The sequence below is a fragment of the Eriocheir sinensis genome, chromosome 62 (genome assembly GCF_024679095.1).
Source record: "Eriocheir sinensis breed Jianghai 21 chromosome 62, ASM2467909v1, whole genome shotgun sequence".
NCBI lineage: Eukaryota > Metazoa > Arthropoda > Malacostraca > Decapoda > Varunidae > Eriocheir > Eriocheir sinensis.
This window is the reverse complement of record NC_066570.1, coordinates 77,501-92,757: the sequence shown is the minus strand read 5'-3', so window position 1 is coordinate 92,757 and position 15,257 is coordinate 77,501. Positions and strand designations below refer to the sequence as shown.

At 42.2% G+C, this 15,257-nt stretch overlaps 1 protein-coding gene across 1 annotated transcript in view; it reads left to right on the top strand.

Annotated features, from left to right (window-relative positions):
• The first annotated feature begins 218 nt into the window (after positions 1-218).
• The window catches only part of LOC126986575 (collagen alpha-1(I) chain-like), an 80,300-nt gene continuing 65,261 nt past the window's right edge, over positions 219-15,257 (top strand). Inside the window, exons 1-2 of the mRNA XM_050842836.1 lie at positions 219-268; positions 12,359-12,407. The gene's annotated coding sequence lies outside the window, so the exon portion shown is untranslated. The remainder of the gene's footprint in view (positions 269-12,358; positions 12,408-15,257) is intronic.

Here is a 15,257-nt window from a genome sequence, read left to right as displayed (position 1 = left end):
TTTGTTATTACTACTACTGCTATTACTACTACTACTACTACTACTACTACTGCTGCTGCTACACCCCTCCTCCTCTTCACCTCCTCCTCCTCCTCCTCCTCCTCCTCCTACTACTACTACTACTACTACTACTACTACTACTACTACTACTGCTGCTAATGTTGGCTTCATTGTTTTAACCTGTGTTCTTTCCATTTTTGCAGGTGTGTGTAAGCGAGTCAGGGGCGAAGGTCATGTGCGCCCCGGCCACTGTGTGTACGTAACGTGTGTAAGTATGTAAGTATGTAAGTGTGTGTGTGTAGCGTAAGTGAAGAAGTAAACCCCACCTTCACATCTCCCTGCTTCATTATCTTCTACCTATCTTCTTTTAGCGTCTTTATTTTCGTATCTAGTATCTTAACTATCTACTTTTATCTTAACTATCTTACCTATCTACTTTCATCGTCTTTAGTTACGTATCTACTACTCTTTATCTTAACTATCTTTTTTATCTTAATTATCTTACCTATCTACTTTTAGCTTAACTATCTTACCTATCTACTTTCATCGTCTTTAGTTACGTATCTACTATTTATCTTAACTATCTTTTTTATCTTAATTATCTTAACTATCTTACCTATCTACTTTCATCGTCTTTAGTTATGTATCTACTACTCTATCTTAATTATCTTACCTATCTACTTTTATCTTAACTATCTTACCTACCTACTACCTTGCCTATCTATTTTTATCTTATCTGTCATAGCTAACTAGTTTTGTCTTACCTAGCTCCTTTTAACACCTATATTTACCCATTCTATTTTTCCTGTCATATCTATATACCTTTACCGCTTTTATTTACTAGATTATTGTAGGAAAAGGTGTGTGTGTGTGTGTGTGTGTGTGTGTGTGTGTGTGTGTGTGTGTGTGTGTGTGTGTGTGTGTGTGTGTGTGTGTGTGTGAGGATGCAGCCACACCTGGGTAAAATAGGTGATGATGCTGAATGTTGAGTGGCGGCCAGGTGGTGGTGGTGGTGGGATGGGTGATGGTGGTGGTGGTGGTGGTGGGATGGGTGATGGGTGGTGGAGGTGGTGATGGTGGTAGGGGGATAATGGGGTGGTGATGGTGGTGGTGGTGTCCCAAGCTCGGCACACCTGAGTCACCTGGAGAGAGAGAGAGAGAGAGAGAGAGAGAGAGAGCATATAATGTTTTGTTCATTTGCTTATTAAAATTGTCCGTCACCCTTTTTGTAAGTTAAATAATTAGTTTCATCATTATCTTGCTCTAATTGTGTTCATTAGTGCTACAACAACAACAACTACTACTACTACTACTACTACCACTACTACCACCACCACCGTTACTGCTACTACTACTACTTTTTCTTCTCTTTCTTCTTCACCATCTTCTTCATCTACTACTACTACTACTACTACTACTACTGCTACAACTACTACTACTACTACTACCACCACTGCTACCACCAACAACAACAACACTAACAACAAGACAACAACAACAACACTTACGACAACAACAACAACAATAACTTTTCCGTACAACCTCACGTAAAAAAAAAATTCATCACTTTTTTCCTATACTTTTCTACCTTTTTTTTCCTACTTATCCACTTTCCCTTTCCTTGAGTGCGTTGAGCATGTCATTAACCCGTCACCTGCCCGCCGCCACACCTGTCCACTTCCCACCTGGCGCACCTCTCGCTCACCTGTGTGCAGTGAAGCTCTCTAATTACCTGCGCCTGATTACGACACCGGAGCACCTTGATAAACTTACCTTTAATCTGTGCTTTCACTTTCTTCCTTCCTTATTTCCTTACTCGTTCCTCTATTTCGCTTCTCTCTTCCCCCTTTTGTTTACATTTTCCCCTTTCTATCCCTACCTGTCCGTCTTCATGGTTCCCTCCCTACCTCTTACCTCTCCTGATATCCTCCCTTACCTTGCCTTACCCCACCTTACTCTCCCCTTCCTTTACCTTCCCATTCCCTACCCATACCTTGCCTTACCCCACCTTACTCTCCCCTTCCTTTACCTTCCCATTCCCTACCCTTACCTTGCCTTACCCCACCTTACTCTCCCCTTCCTTTACCTTCCCATTACCTACCCTTACCTTTCCTTACCCCACCTTACTCTCCCCTTCCTTTACTTTCCCTACCCTACCCTCTCCCCTAGCATACGTCTGCTACACCCACGTCGCCAGTACAATCATCATCAACAACAATAACAATAATAATGATGGTGATGATAATTAGGAAAAAAAGAATAATATTAAAAAAAGGTGTGTAAGGGGATATTACCTCACCACACGCAAAAAAAAAAAAAAAGAAAGAAAGCAATAAGAGTTTGGTGATAAGCGACTTAGTGAGTGAGCTTGCGTGTGTGTGTGTGTGTGTGTGTGTGTGTGTGTGTGTAATAGCAAGATGTTAGTTATTTTCATATATCCGCCACACACACACACACACACACCAGGGTAGGCGGTGGCTGAACGGATAGCAAGACGGCCCCGCGTTCAGGAGGACGCGAGTTCAATCCCCGCCCGGTGCCACCAAGCTGGGATTTTTCAGCCGCCGCCGAGTGGCTTAAAACTACCCACATGCTGTCCAGAAGACCACCTATCAACCCGGACTCTAGATTCTAGGATTAAAGATGAGCTCCGGGAGGGCAGCATGAGCCAATGCAAGATGGCGCCACTATAAACACTCGCCTGCGCCAGAACGGGCTGGGCCGACCAACAGGACCCACCGGGAAGAAGCCATAGACCGGCCATCAGGATCCACCGGGAAGAAGCCTACCGGCGCAATAGGCCACGACGTAAACACACACACACACACACATAGACACACACACCTTTTCAATCACTCCTTCTCTCACTCACACACACTCACTCATCTCAACAACTCACTCCCTCTCCCTCTCATTGACTTATTCACTCACTCACTCACTCACCTCAAGCCATCATTCACCTGGCCATTCATTGTTAATTGATTTATTGGCGTCCAGGTGATGTAGTATTGCCGCTTTTTGTGTGCTGCAGGGTTGTCTTAATCGTGTGTGTGTGTGTGTGTGTGTGTGTGTGTGTGTGTGTGTGTGTGTGTGGTCAGGTAAAACTTCCTGTAATTTACGCGTGTGTGCGCTTCTGTATTCCACCTGTTCCTCCTCTTCCTCCTCCTCTTCCTCTCTCCCCCTCCTCCTCCTCCTCCTCCTCTTCCTCTTCTCCACAACCACCACCACGCCATTCTTCGTCCTTTCTTATCCTTTCTCCTCCTCTTCCCTCGTTCTCTTTCGCTTACTCCTCCTCCAACTCTTCTTCCTCCTCCTCCTCCTCCTCCTCCTTTCCTCTCCTCTCCTCTCCTCCACAACCATTAACAACACCCACCCTCTTCTTCCTTCGCCCCGCACCTCCTCCTCCTCCTCCTCCTCCTCCTCTCACGAAACTTTGTGAAAATTCGTAGATAAATTACATAACGACAAAAATTACACTTCTTGAACGCAGGCGCCCCCCCCCCTCTCTCTCTCTCTCTCTCTCTCTCTCTCTCTCTCTCTCTCTCTCTCTCTCTCTCTCTCTCTCTCTGTTGAATCATCTCATGGAGAAAAAAGTCAAGTGGAAAAAAAGAAAATAATATAAAGATAAATAAAGGAGAAAGAAAAAAAAAGAAAATTCAAGATCTTATGAAAATACTGAAATCAAATGGAGAGAGAGAGAGAGAAGAAAATAGTAAAAACTGAAATAAAAAATAAGGAAATACATCGACTTTTTTTATGACGCGACAAAACATTCCAGTCCAGAAGCTTGTTGTTTTTTTTATCTTTTCTTGTTCTTTTTCTTGTATTGATATCTTGTTTTTCTTTACTTTTTTCATTATTTTTCATTTGTTTTGTTTTTATTTCTTTTTTATATCCTTTTTGCTTCCTCTTTCTTGTTGTTGCATCTAATTTTCAATCTTGGTTTAAATTTCGGTTTTATTTCTCTTTCTCTTCATTTCTTTCCGTCGTTTTTATTTTTTATTTTTTATTTATTTATTTATTTTTTTTTCCTCAACTTGCCCTCATCCTCCTTTTCGTCCTCTGCTGAACCATTTTCGATTCTTCCCTCTTCTTTTCTCCTTTCTTTATCTGTTTCATTATCTCCTTCTCGCCTCGATTTTCAAACCATGCTGTGTAAAATAAAAAATAAAAAAAAACACAACTCCCGAAATTGACCTCTCTTTCGGCTACCTCTTATGATTCTTTTTTTTAGGAGCAGCGAGTAGCGGGCTTTTTTATTATTGTTTCCTTCCTTGTATGCCCTTGAGCTGTCTCCTTCGTTGTAAAAAAAAAAAAACTATACTATTAATACTTTTACTAATACTGGGGAGGCGGTGGCTGAGTGGTTAGCGTGGGAGCGCCTCGTCCAGGAAGACCCCCGTTCGTGTCCCGCCCGCCACCACAAGCTGACGATTTTCAGTCACCGCCGAGGGGCCCAAAACGACCCTCATGCTGTCCTGAAGACCACCCATCAACCCGGCCTATATATTCACCCCCAATAAGAGAGGATCAAAGATGAGCACCTGGGGGCAGCATGAGCCTAGCAATATGGCGCCACAATAAACATTTCCCTGCGCCACAACGCCCTGGGACCCCACCAAGGGAGCCTACCGGCGCCATTGACAGAACGTTAAAAAAATATTACTATCACCACTACTAGGAAATCCCCGTCCACGCGTCCGCACCCATGTATTATCGTACGCACACTCGCGACAGGTTAATTATTGTACACGACTCCCTGCTATTCCTTGCTTCAGCGGACACCACCAGCGAAGAATGGCCGGTGACACGCAAGGGGTCTACTGCTGTTGTTGTTATCCTTGTTGTTACCTGTGGGAGTGGTGGGTAGTAGTAGTAGTAGTGGTAAATGTTGTTATTGTTGTTGTTGAAATAGCATATCATTTTCTTCTACACATATGGTTCAAGTTTGCGTGCGTGTGTGCGTGTATGAGAGAGAGAGAGAGAGAGAGAGAGGGCTATTTATATCGTTTTGAGTATTACAGACTTCCCCCCCATTTCCGCCCTCACTCATTCTCTTCATGAATGAGTGAATGAATGAACTTGTTGTTGTTGTTGTTGTTTAAAAGCACATCACCTTATTTCTGTCATATATACTGTAACCATGCTCTCTCTCTCTCTCTCTCTCTCTCTCTCTCTCTCTCTCTCTCTCTCTCTCTCTCTCTCTCTCTCTAACACCTATATTTTTGGTTTGGAGCTGTGTGTGTGTGTGTGTGTGTGTGTGGCTTCCGGTGATGAGCCGCGGGGGGTCCAAAGCTCCCTCCCCTTCACCCCCCCTTCCTCTCTCTCACCTTACTTCCGCTCCTCATCCCTTCCTCTCACTTTCATTTTCTTCCCTCCTCTTCCCTTCCCTTCTATTCTATTTTTGTCTGTTCTTGTCTTTTTGCTTCTCTTCCCATCCCTGTGTCTCCTCTTCCCTTCCCTTCCCTTCCCTTCCCTTCCCCTCCTATCCCTTCTCTTCCCTTCCTTTTACTTTCCATTCTTTTCTTCTCTTTCATTTACTCTCCCTTCCCATCACTGTGTCTCCTCTTCCCTTCCCTTCCCTTCCTTTCCCTTCCTTTCTTTCCCTTCCCTTCCCTTCCCTTCCTTCGTTACCCTTCGCTTCCCTTTCCATCCTCCATTACTCTCTTTCCTCTGTTTCTCGTTGCCCCTTCCTCTTGTTCCCTTCTTTCTCTCCTCTCTTCTTCCTCTTCTCTCTCTTCGCTAACATTTTTCTTCCTCCCTTATCTTTTTTTTTCATTCTCCTCTTCCTTTCCCTTTCTCCCTTCCCTATACGTTCCCCCAACCCTTCCCTCTTCTTCCTCCTCCTCTTCATCTCTTCTAACCATCCTCTTCCTTCCCTTATTTTCCTTACTTTTGTTTTCCCGTTTTTTCTCTCCTTTCCTCTCCTTTCCTTTCCTTCCTTTTACACTTGCATTCTCTCCTACGTCCTCCTCCTCCTCCTCTTCTTCACTTCCTACCTTCCTCCTTTTCCGTCCCTCATCTTCCTTCCGTTCTCTCCCTTCCCTTTGTTTTCCTAATTTTCTTCCTCATCATCCTGTCCCTACCTCTACCTCCCACATTCTCCCTCTCCTTCCCCTCCCTTCCCCATCCCCTCCCCTCCTTCCCCCACCCCCTTGCACACTGAAGCCTCACACTTTCATCTATCAGCTGGTGCATCTGCTCCCATCTCCTGCTGCTGACGATGATGATAGTGATGGTGGTGGTGGTGGTGTATTTTCCTGTGTGTCTGTCTGTCTGTCTGTCTGTCGGGCGATCGGTGTAGGGAAGGAGACGCTATCAACAACTTCCAGCGATCTTTGTTATGGGCGACGAGATTGTGTGTGGGTGTGGGTGTGGGTGTGGGTGGGGGGGGGACATCAACAACACAATGAACAAGCACTGGGTTATTCATTCACACCTTCATGAAGTTAGTGAAGGGGGGGAGAGTGTGTGGAAACGAAGCTTAGTTTGTGATAATCCAAATGGTATACTCTACTCTCTCTCTCTCTCTCTCTCTCTCTCTCTCTCTCTCTCTCTCTCTCTCTCTCTCTCTCTCTCTCTCTCTCTCTCTCTCTCTCGCTCTCTAACTCTCTCTCTCTCTCTCTCTCTCTCTCTCTCTCTCTCTCTCTCTCTCTCTCTCTCTCTCTCTCTCTCTCTCTCTCTCTCTCTCTCTCTCTCTCTCTCTGACACTTATTTCCTTATCTTATTTCCCTTTTCTTCCATTCCTCACCTCCCTTTCCTCTCCCTCATTTCTCTTCCCTTCCCTTCCTTTTCTTTTCCCTTACAATCTTTTCTCCCTGTTTTCTCTTCCCTCCCTTCTCTTCCCTTCCTTTCTCCACCGTTCTCCATCCTTACCTTCCTTTCTGTTCCATTCCCCCTCTTCCTTCCCTTTCCCCTCCCCTCTTTCCGGCCGCCGCCTCCTCCTCCTCTCCTTCGTCTTCTCAATCAACCCCCTCTCCCTTCCCATTCCTTTACCCCCCTTCCCTTTCCTCACTCCCCCTCCCCCTCCTCACCTTCCCCCTCCTTCCCCCACTCCCCCTCCCCCTCCTCACCTTGCCCCTCCTTCCTTCACTCCCCCTCCCCCTCCTCACCTCCCCCTCCCTCCCTCACTCCCCCTCCCCCTCCGCACTGACACAAGGAGAAGCCAAAAGCGAAGTCCGATAAATCGATATACATAAAAATAAATAAATAAATAAATACCGAGTTGGCGAATAAAAATAAAGTATGCTAAGTTGCTGCCGCTACTACTACTACTACTACTACTACTACTACTACTACTACTACTACTATTTTTACTACTTCAAAGTGTACCATCGATAAATAATAACAATAAACATAACAGACGAATATTAAATGCCTTACGTAATGGACGCTCTCTCTCTCTCTCTCTCTCTCTCTCTCTCTCTCTCTCTCTCTCTCTCTCTCTCTCTCTCTCTCTCTCTCTCTCCAAAATCAATATCTGCATAATTTTATCCTATCTTTCTATCTATCTATCTTTTTTCCTTTTAATTATCCATCTCCCTCTATGTATTTTTTTTATCGAAGTGTCTTTTTATCCATGTTTCTCCATGTGTTTTATCTATGCCTTTTATTTACTCTTTTTATATATATTTTTTTCGTCACCTGTAGGACCAATTTTTAAGCTCCACCTACCTGCGTCTTACCTTTCACTAATGGCATTCAACACCTGTGCTTCTAATTATTCGTAAGGATTGACTTAACATGTACTTGGTTGAAGGTCACTCGTATCGTACCTGTTCACGTCCCCACCTGTTCTCGTTTCATTTGGGTGAAGGTCATTTTGTAGACTTGTTATTTCTTACCTTACTTTACTTATATCTTCCTCTCTTATATTATCTTACTTTAATTTACTTTGCTTATCTTTATCCTACTTCACTTATCTTTATCTTACTTAATCTTACCTTACCTTCGTTTCCTTCACTTAACATCTTTTATTTCCTTACTTTACTTTTGTTATCTTCCTCGAGGCAAAAAATATATATATTAATGAGAAAAAAGCCCGCTAATCATTGCCTCTATATAATAAAAAAAAGCTCAGAAGAGTGGCTAAGAGAGAGAGAGAGGTCAGTTTCGGGAGGAGAGGTGTCACGATATGTCTCTCTATGTGTAGGGAGGGCTCATTTAGTTTTGAGGGCTTTGTTTTTTCTCGTAGTTTTATTTCATGTTGGTTAGGTTAGGTTAGGATCAGGGGGTGAGGTGAGGTTAGGTTAGGATCAGGGGGTGAGGTTAGGTTAGGTTAGGATCAGGGAGTGAGGTGAGGTTAGGTTAGGATCAGGGAGTGAAGTTAGGTTAGGTTAGGATCAGGGAGCGAGGTGAGGTTAGGTTAGGATCAGTGAGTGAGTTTAGGTTAGGTTAGGATCAGGGAGTGAAGTTAGGTTAGGTTAGGATCAGGGAGCGAGGTGAGGTTAGGTTAGGATCAGGGAGTGAGTTTAGGTTAGGTTAGGATCAGGGAGTGAGGTTAGGTTAGGTTAGGATCAGGGAGTGAGGTGAGGTTAGGTTAGGATCAGGGAGTGAGGTGAGGTTAGGTTAGGATCAGGGGGTGAGGTGAGGTTAGGTTAGGATCAGGGAGCGAGGTGAGGTTAGGTTAGGATCAGGGGGTGAGGTTAGGTTAGGTTAGGATCAGGGAGTGAGGCTAGGTTAGGTTAGGATCAGGGAGTGAGGTGAGGTTAGGTTAGGATCAGGGGGTTAGGTTAGGATCAGGGAGTGAGGTTAGGTTGGGTTAGGATCAGGGGGGTGAGGTTAGGTTAGGTCAGGGTATAAATAGAAAGTGTCACGCGCAGAATCCCTAAAGTGTGAATCGTGAATGCCTCTTCTTCGCTTGTCCTTCCTGACCTCTACTAGCCGCTACAGTGCAGTTGATTTACGGTGTTTGAAGTCGATGAAGGATGTCGAGATGTCTGAATGCTGTCCGTCACTTCCAGAAACTTAATATACATAAAATAGAAGCGTGAATGAAGAGGAGGAGGATAATCAATAGTGTGAATAATGGATAGTGTTTTGAAGAGTGAGCGTTGATATGAAGGAATGCTGTTCGACACTTGCATAAACTTAACTGTGTAGCAGCGATGGGCCAAATTTGTGGCTTTACCGTGTAGCAGCGACGGGCCAAATTTGTGGCTTTACCGTGTAGCAGCGACGGGCCAAATTTGTGGCTTTACCGTGTAGCAGCGACAGGCCAAATTTGTGGCTTTACCGTGTAGCAGTGACGGGCCAAATTTGTGGCTTTACCGTGTAGCAGCGACGGGCCAAATTTGTGGCTTTACCGTGTAGCAGTGACGGGCCAAATTTGTGCCATGATATCAACCCCCCAAAATAGATGATGCATAATCTGATCATAAATGCTTTGATATATATTATGAAATGGTTTGTGTGAGGGGTGATTTTTTTCTCATTTTTCTCGCTTAGAGGGACCATTAAGAAACATGATCCCCGCTGCTACCAGGTTAAAATACATAAAAAGTAAAGCGTGAATGACGAAGAGGAGGAGGATAGTGAATGGTATGAAGAATGTTGAGTGCTGTTAAGATGAATAATAATAGTCAGTTGTAGATATCTTTTCATATGGGGGGGAGGGTCATTTTGTAGACTTATTTCTTACCTTACTGTACTTTACCTTACTGTACCTTACCTTACGTGACAGCAAAAAGCAGGAGGGAGGAGAGGAACTGTGCCTTGAAATATAGAAAGATGATTAGGTAAAAAGATAGACCAGATGGAGATTAAGAAAAAAAAGGAAGGATAGATAAGTTGGAAGACAGAAAGAAAGACAGGCAGATAAATTTGATATACATGATTAGATACAAAGATAGACCAGATGGAGATTAAGAAAAAAGGAAGGATTGATAAGTTGGAAGACAGAAGGAAAGACAGGCAGATAAATTTAATATACATGATTAGATACAAAGATAGACCAGATGGAAATTAAGAAAAATAGAAGGATAGGAAGACAGAAAGAAAGACAGGCAGATAAATTTAAAGACAAAACAGAGAGACAGAGATAAAAGGAGGAAAAAAAGATCGGTAAGAAGGCAGGAAGAAGAAAGATGGATAGATTCAAAGACAAAACTAACTGACCCAGAAAAAGAAGAGGAAAGGTCATACAGAGAAAGATTGGAAGTCAGCAAGAAAGGTTGAAAGCTATAAACACAAAACAGACAAAGAAAACAAAAGAAAAGTGGGGTAGGAGAGGTAGGTTAGGCTCATTGATCAGAGACAAACCATGAACTATTTATATGAAAAAAAGGAAGAGAAAAACACTACATATTCTCCTCCAGTAAAGAAAACAATTAGAAAAATGAAAACAATATAAGGGGTGAGGTTAGGTTAGGTTAGGTTATTTTTTCACAGACAGGCCAAGGACTATAAATATGAAAATAAATGAAAGGAAAAAACACTACATATTCTCCTCCAGTAAAGACAACAATTAGAAAAATGAAAACAATATAAGAGGTGAGGTGAGGTTAGGTTAGGTTATTTTTTCACAGACAGGCCAAGGACTATAAATAGGAAAATAAATGAAAGGAAAAAACACTACATATTCTCCTCCAGTAAAGAAAACAATTAGAAAAATGAAAACAATATAAGAGGTGAGGCGAGGTTAGGTTAGGTTATTTTTTCACAGACAGGCCAAGGACTATAAATAGGAAAATAAATGAAAGGAAAAAACACTACATATTCTCCTCCAGTAAAGAAAACAGTAGGAGCAAAAAAAAAAAAAAAAAATAGAAGTAAACTGTGAGGTGGTGTTCTTCGTGTACCGCAGCAATAATAAGTATGTTCTCGATGACTGTGTGTTCTGCTCGTGTTGGCCTCGGGAGAACGAGAGGAAGAAATCACAGTGTTATTTGTACCTCGAAACTTTATATTATTGAGTGGGCGGGAACAATAAAAAGACTGGTATGATTCCTGTTCTGTGTCGCCTCAGTTGTTGTTGTTGTTGTTGTTTTCGTGTTTTGTTTCTTGGTCATTGCGATGTTCTCTCCTTTGTTTCTTATTGTTATTATTTATTTATTTATTTGTTTATTTATTATTTGGATTCTGTTCTTGTGGTCTTAAGTTTTTTTTTTCTTTTTCTCTGTTTCTTTGCGTGGTCATGGCGTTCTCTGTTCCCTAATTTATTTATTTTAGTTATTATTATTTTTTTTCTCCTTCTCTATCTCATTCTCGTGTAGCCCTATTTTTTTTTTGTTATTTTTGTCTTCGTTTTATTTTTTATTTTTTATTTTTTTTCTTGGTCATGACGTTCTCTTTTCTTCTCTATTTTATTGTTATTATTATTTTTTTTTGCTATATTTCATTCTCGTGTAGCCCTTTTTGTGTTTTTTTTTACTATTATTGTTTTCGTTTTTTTTCCGTTTTTTTTTTTTTTTTTTTTTTTTCTTGGTCATGACGTTCTCTTCTCTTCTCTATTTTCTACATTTCTTTTCTTTTCTTTTCTTTCTTTTCTTTCTTGTACCTACGATTCCATCCCCATGTGGTCTTCGTTTTCTTTCTCTTTCATTGTTATTTTCTTCGTTTTTTGGGGGACTTTACTTTTTCTTTTTTCTTTTTCTTTTCTTCTCTTGTTTTTCCTTTCGTGTTTTTCTTAATGGCGAGGATGTTGTGTTCCTTCCACTACTCGGTACTTCACTTTTTCCTTCACTTTCATCATTAATTTATTTGTTTATTTATGTATGTATTTAATTATTCATGCATTTATTTATTCATATATCCTCTTGTCACCTCAGTCATTCGCTTCTGTCTTTCTTTCTTTCTTTCTTTCTTTCTTTCTTTCTTTCTTTCTTTCTCTCTCTCTCTCTCTCTCTCTCTCTCTCTCTCTCTCTCTCTCTCTCTCTCTCTCTCTTTTCCTCCTATTCCTCCACCTCCTTTCTTTCTCTACTTCTTTTCGTCTTCTCCTCCTCCTCCTCTTCTTCCTCTTCCTTCTATCTCCGTCCATTCTCTCTCTCTCTCTCTCTCTCTCTCTCTCTCTCTCTCTCTCTCTCTCTCTCTCTCTATCTATCTATCTATATCTATCTATCTATCTATCTATGTTCCTACTCTGCCCTAGTCTTCTTTTCCTTCTTCTATTTTATCCTTCATCTTTTTTTTCTTATTTTTCAACTTTTACTTTTCCTCCAGTTCTCGTCCTTCATGTTCGTCTTCCTCCTAATCTTTGCTCCCATTGTCATCTTTTATATTGTAGAAGGGAGGAAGAAGGGGAGGGGGGCAAGGAGGGGCAGGGGAGGGAAAGGAGGGAAGGAGGATCAAAATCAATAATAATAATAATAATAATAATAATAATAATAATAATAATAATAAATCACTTTCCCTTTTTCAGACTCCTCACCTGCCCGCCATGACCGCCTCTACCTCTTGTAAGCGCCCAGGTGAGTGTCCGTGCGTGTGTATGTGTGTGTGTGTGTGTGTGTGTGTGTGTGTGTGTGTGTGTGTGTGTGTGTGTGTGTGTGTGTGTGTGTTGATGGATGGCAAACAAGCCCTCCCTGTGTGTTTTGTGTCGTTAAGTTAAACGTCACCTCCCTCCTCCTCCTCCTCCTCCTCCTCCTCCTCCTCCTCCTCCTCGCTGTATCGACATGGCTTCTGTCACTAGTCTTGTTCCTACTATGTTATGTTCTTTTCCTTCTTTTCCTTTTTTTATTCTCCTTTTCCTTATTTTTTTTTTTTTTTACAACTACTACTACTACTACTACTACTACTACTACTACTATTACCAGCACCACCACTACTGTTATCAATACTACTACTACTACTGTTATTTCTATTTCATCATCATTTTCTTTTTCTTCACGTTCTTCTTTCTCTCAGTTCTTATTTTGATCCTCTACTCCTTCCCCTTTCATTTTCTCCGCCCTCTTCCTGAGTCCCCTCACGCCCTCTTCCCTCCACAACCACCTCTCTTCTTCCCCATTATCCTCCCTCTTCCCCTTTTCTCTCTTTCCCCCTCTTCTTCACTCCCCTTATTAACTCTTCGCTTCTCCTCCACCTTAGCTTCTCTCTTCTTATTTAGAGATAGGTTTGGTGTGTTAGATTTACATACATTAGGTTCAGTTAGATTAGAATAAGGCTCATGAGGTTAACCTAAATAATTATCTTGGAAAAAAAATGCAAAAGTTTAATACTCTTTTAGATCTTGGGTTACCTGAAGTGTTCCCCAGGTGACGCCGTTCCCCCGAGGTGTACTTAGCTCACTTACCTGCCTGTCCTGGGGGTGGAGGGGGGGAAGGGGGGGGGCACCTGAGGATGGCCGTTCCCTTGACATGTTGGGGGAAAGAAAGAAAGGGGAAAGGAGGAAAAGGAACAGAAAATAAAACAAAGAAAGGATGATAGGAGAAGTGGATTAAAGATAGATGAAGGAGGAGAAGAAAGACATAGACGATAGAGAAGGAGGAAGCGAGGAGACGAAGGAAAGGAGGAAAAGGAGCAGAAAATAAAGCAAAGAAAGGATGATAGGAGAAGTGGATTGTAGAAGTTGATTAAAGATAGATGAAGGAGGAGAAGAAAGACATAGACGATAGAGAAGGAGGCAGCAAATTGACAAAGGAAAGAAGAGAGAGGAAGAGAGACGAGACAGAGAAAGGAAGAAATGTATGGGAGGTAGAAGGGAAAGAAGGGGAGAAGAAGGAAGAGAAAAGGAAAGAAAGAAAAACAGGAAACAGAAAGAAGATTAAAGAAGCAGTGGATGGTAGATAGGTAGAAGAGGGAGAAGGAAATAGACGATGAAAGGAGGAAGGAAAAAGAAAGTAGAAGGAACAGAAGAGGGAAAACGACAAAGGAAGGAAGGAAAATGAGATAGAAACGGAGAGAAGATAAATGGAGAAAGGATTGGATAGCACTTAGAAGGGAATAGAAGAATAGAAGATGAAAGGAGGAGGGAAAGAAGGAATTAGAAGAGAAGACGCAAAGAACGGAAGAAAGGAAGAAAATGATGAGGAAATTAAAAAAAGGAAGAGGAAAAAATGAAAGAAAATAGGGAACCAGGCAACAAAAAATAAAAAATAAAGAAATACAGGAAAGATAAAAGACGAAGAAAGAAACAGAGAAAAGAATGATGGAAAGTAGGAAGAAGAAAGGAGGAAAAGAAGAGAATGGGTTTGACTTTGAAAGGGAGGCTTAAACGAGGCCCCGGGGAAAGAAGGAGAGAGAAAGAATTAAAGAAAGAAGAGAAAGGAGAGAAAAGTGGAAAGATGAAGAAGTACACGAAAGGATGAGAGAGAGAGAGAGAGAGAGAGAGAGAGGTGGTTGAAAAAGATCAGGAAATTAAAGGAAAGAAAAAAGAAAGAAAGGGAAGGAAACCAAAGAAGAAAATAACACTAAAAGGAAATGAAGAAAACAAAATGAAAATAAAAATGAGGAAAATAAAAAATAAGAGAGATAAGGAGGAAGAAAAAGAAGAAAATGCGAAAGAAAATAGGAAGGAAAGAGAAGAAAGAGATGGTTTGAGAAAAGAGGAAAAAGAGGAAAAAAAGAAGAAAAGAAGAAGATACTAATGAAGAAAAGGTGGAGAATAGAAATGAGATGGAAGAGGAAGAGGAAGAGGAAGAGGAAGAGGAACTAGCTTAAAGAAAGGAAGAAAGGAAAAAAAAAGATTGAAAGAATAACAAAAAAAATAATGGTTTCATCCACTTCCTTCCTCCACTTAACCCCTCACCCCCCTCTTCATCCACCCTACCTCCCCCATCCACTTTTGTTATCTCCCACCCACTGACCTCCACCTCCCCACCATCATGCTCCTCCACCTCCCCCCTCCACCTTTGTTATCTCCCACCCACTGACCTCCACCTTCCCACTCCACTTCTTCCCCATCTCCCTCCCCACTCCCCAACATAACCCCCTCCCCCTCCCTCTTTTCATTCCCTCTCCTCCCCTCCTCCCCCTTTCTTATCTCCCACCCATTCATCTTCCTCCCATCAACCACACTACCTCCCCTCCACATTTCTCCACCTTTATCGTCTCATCCACTTTCCAGCTAGCCACCTTCTCCACATTCCCACATCCATCCTTCTTTCTCTTCCACCAACACCAGCCATTGTCACTTCTTTCCACCTCCTCCACCTCCTCCTTCCACTTTCCTGCTTACTCCCGTTAACACCTACTCCACTCCATCTCATTTTCTTCCACTCTTCTCTCCCGTCACTCTCCACTCTCCTAACTACTCCACCTCTACTCCCTCAACCTGTCCATTGCCTCCACTCACACCCCTACTCCTCCTCCACCCACCC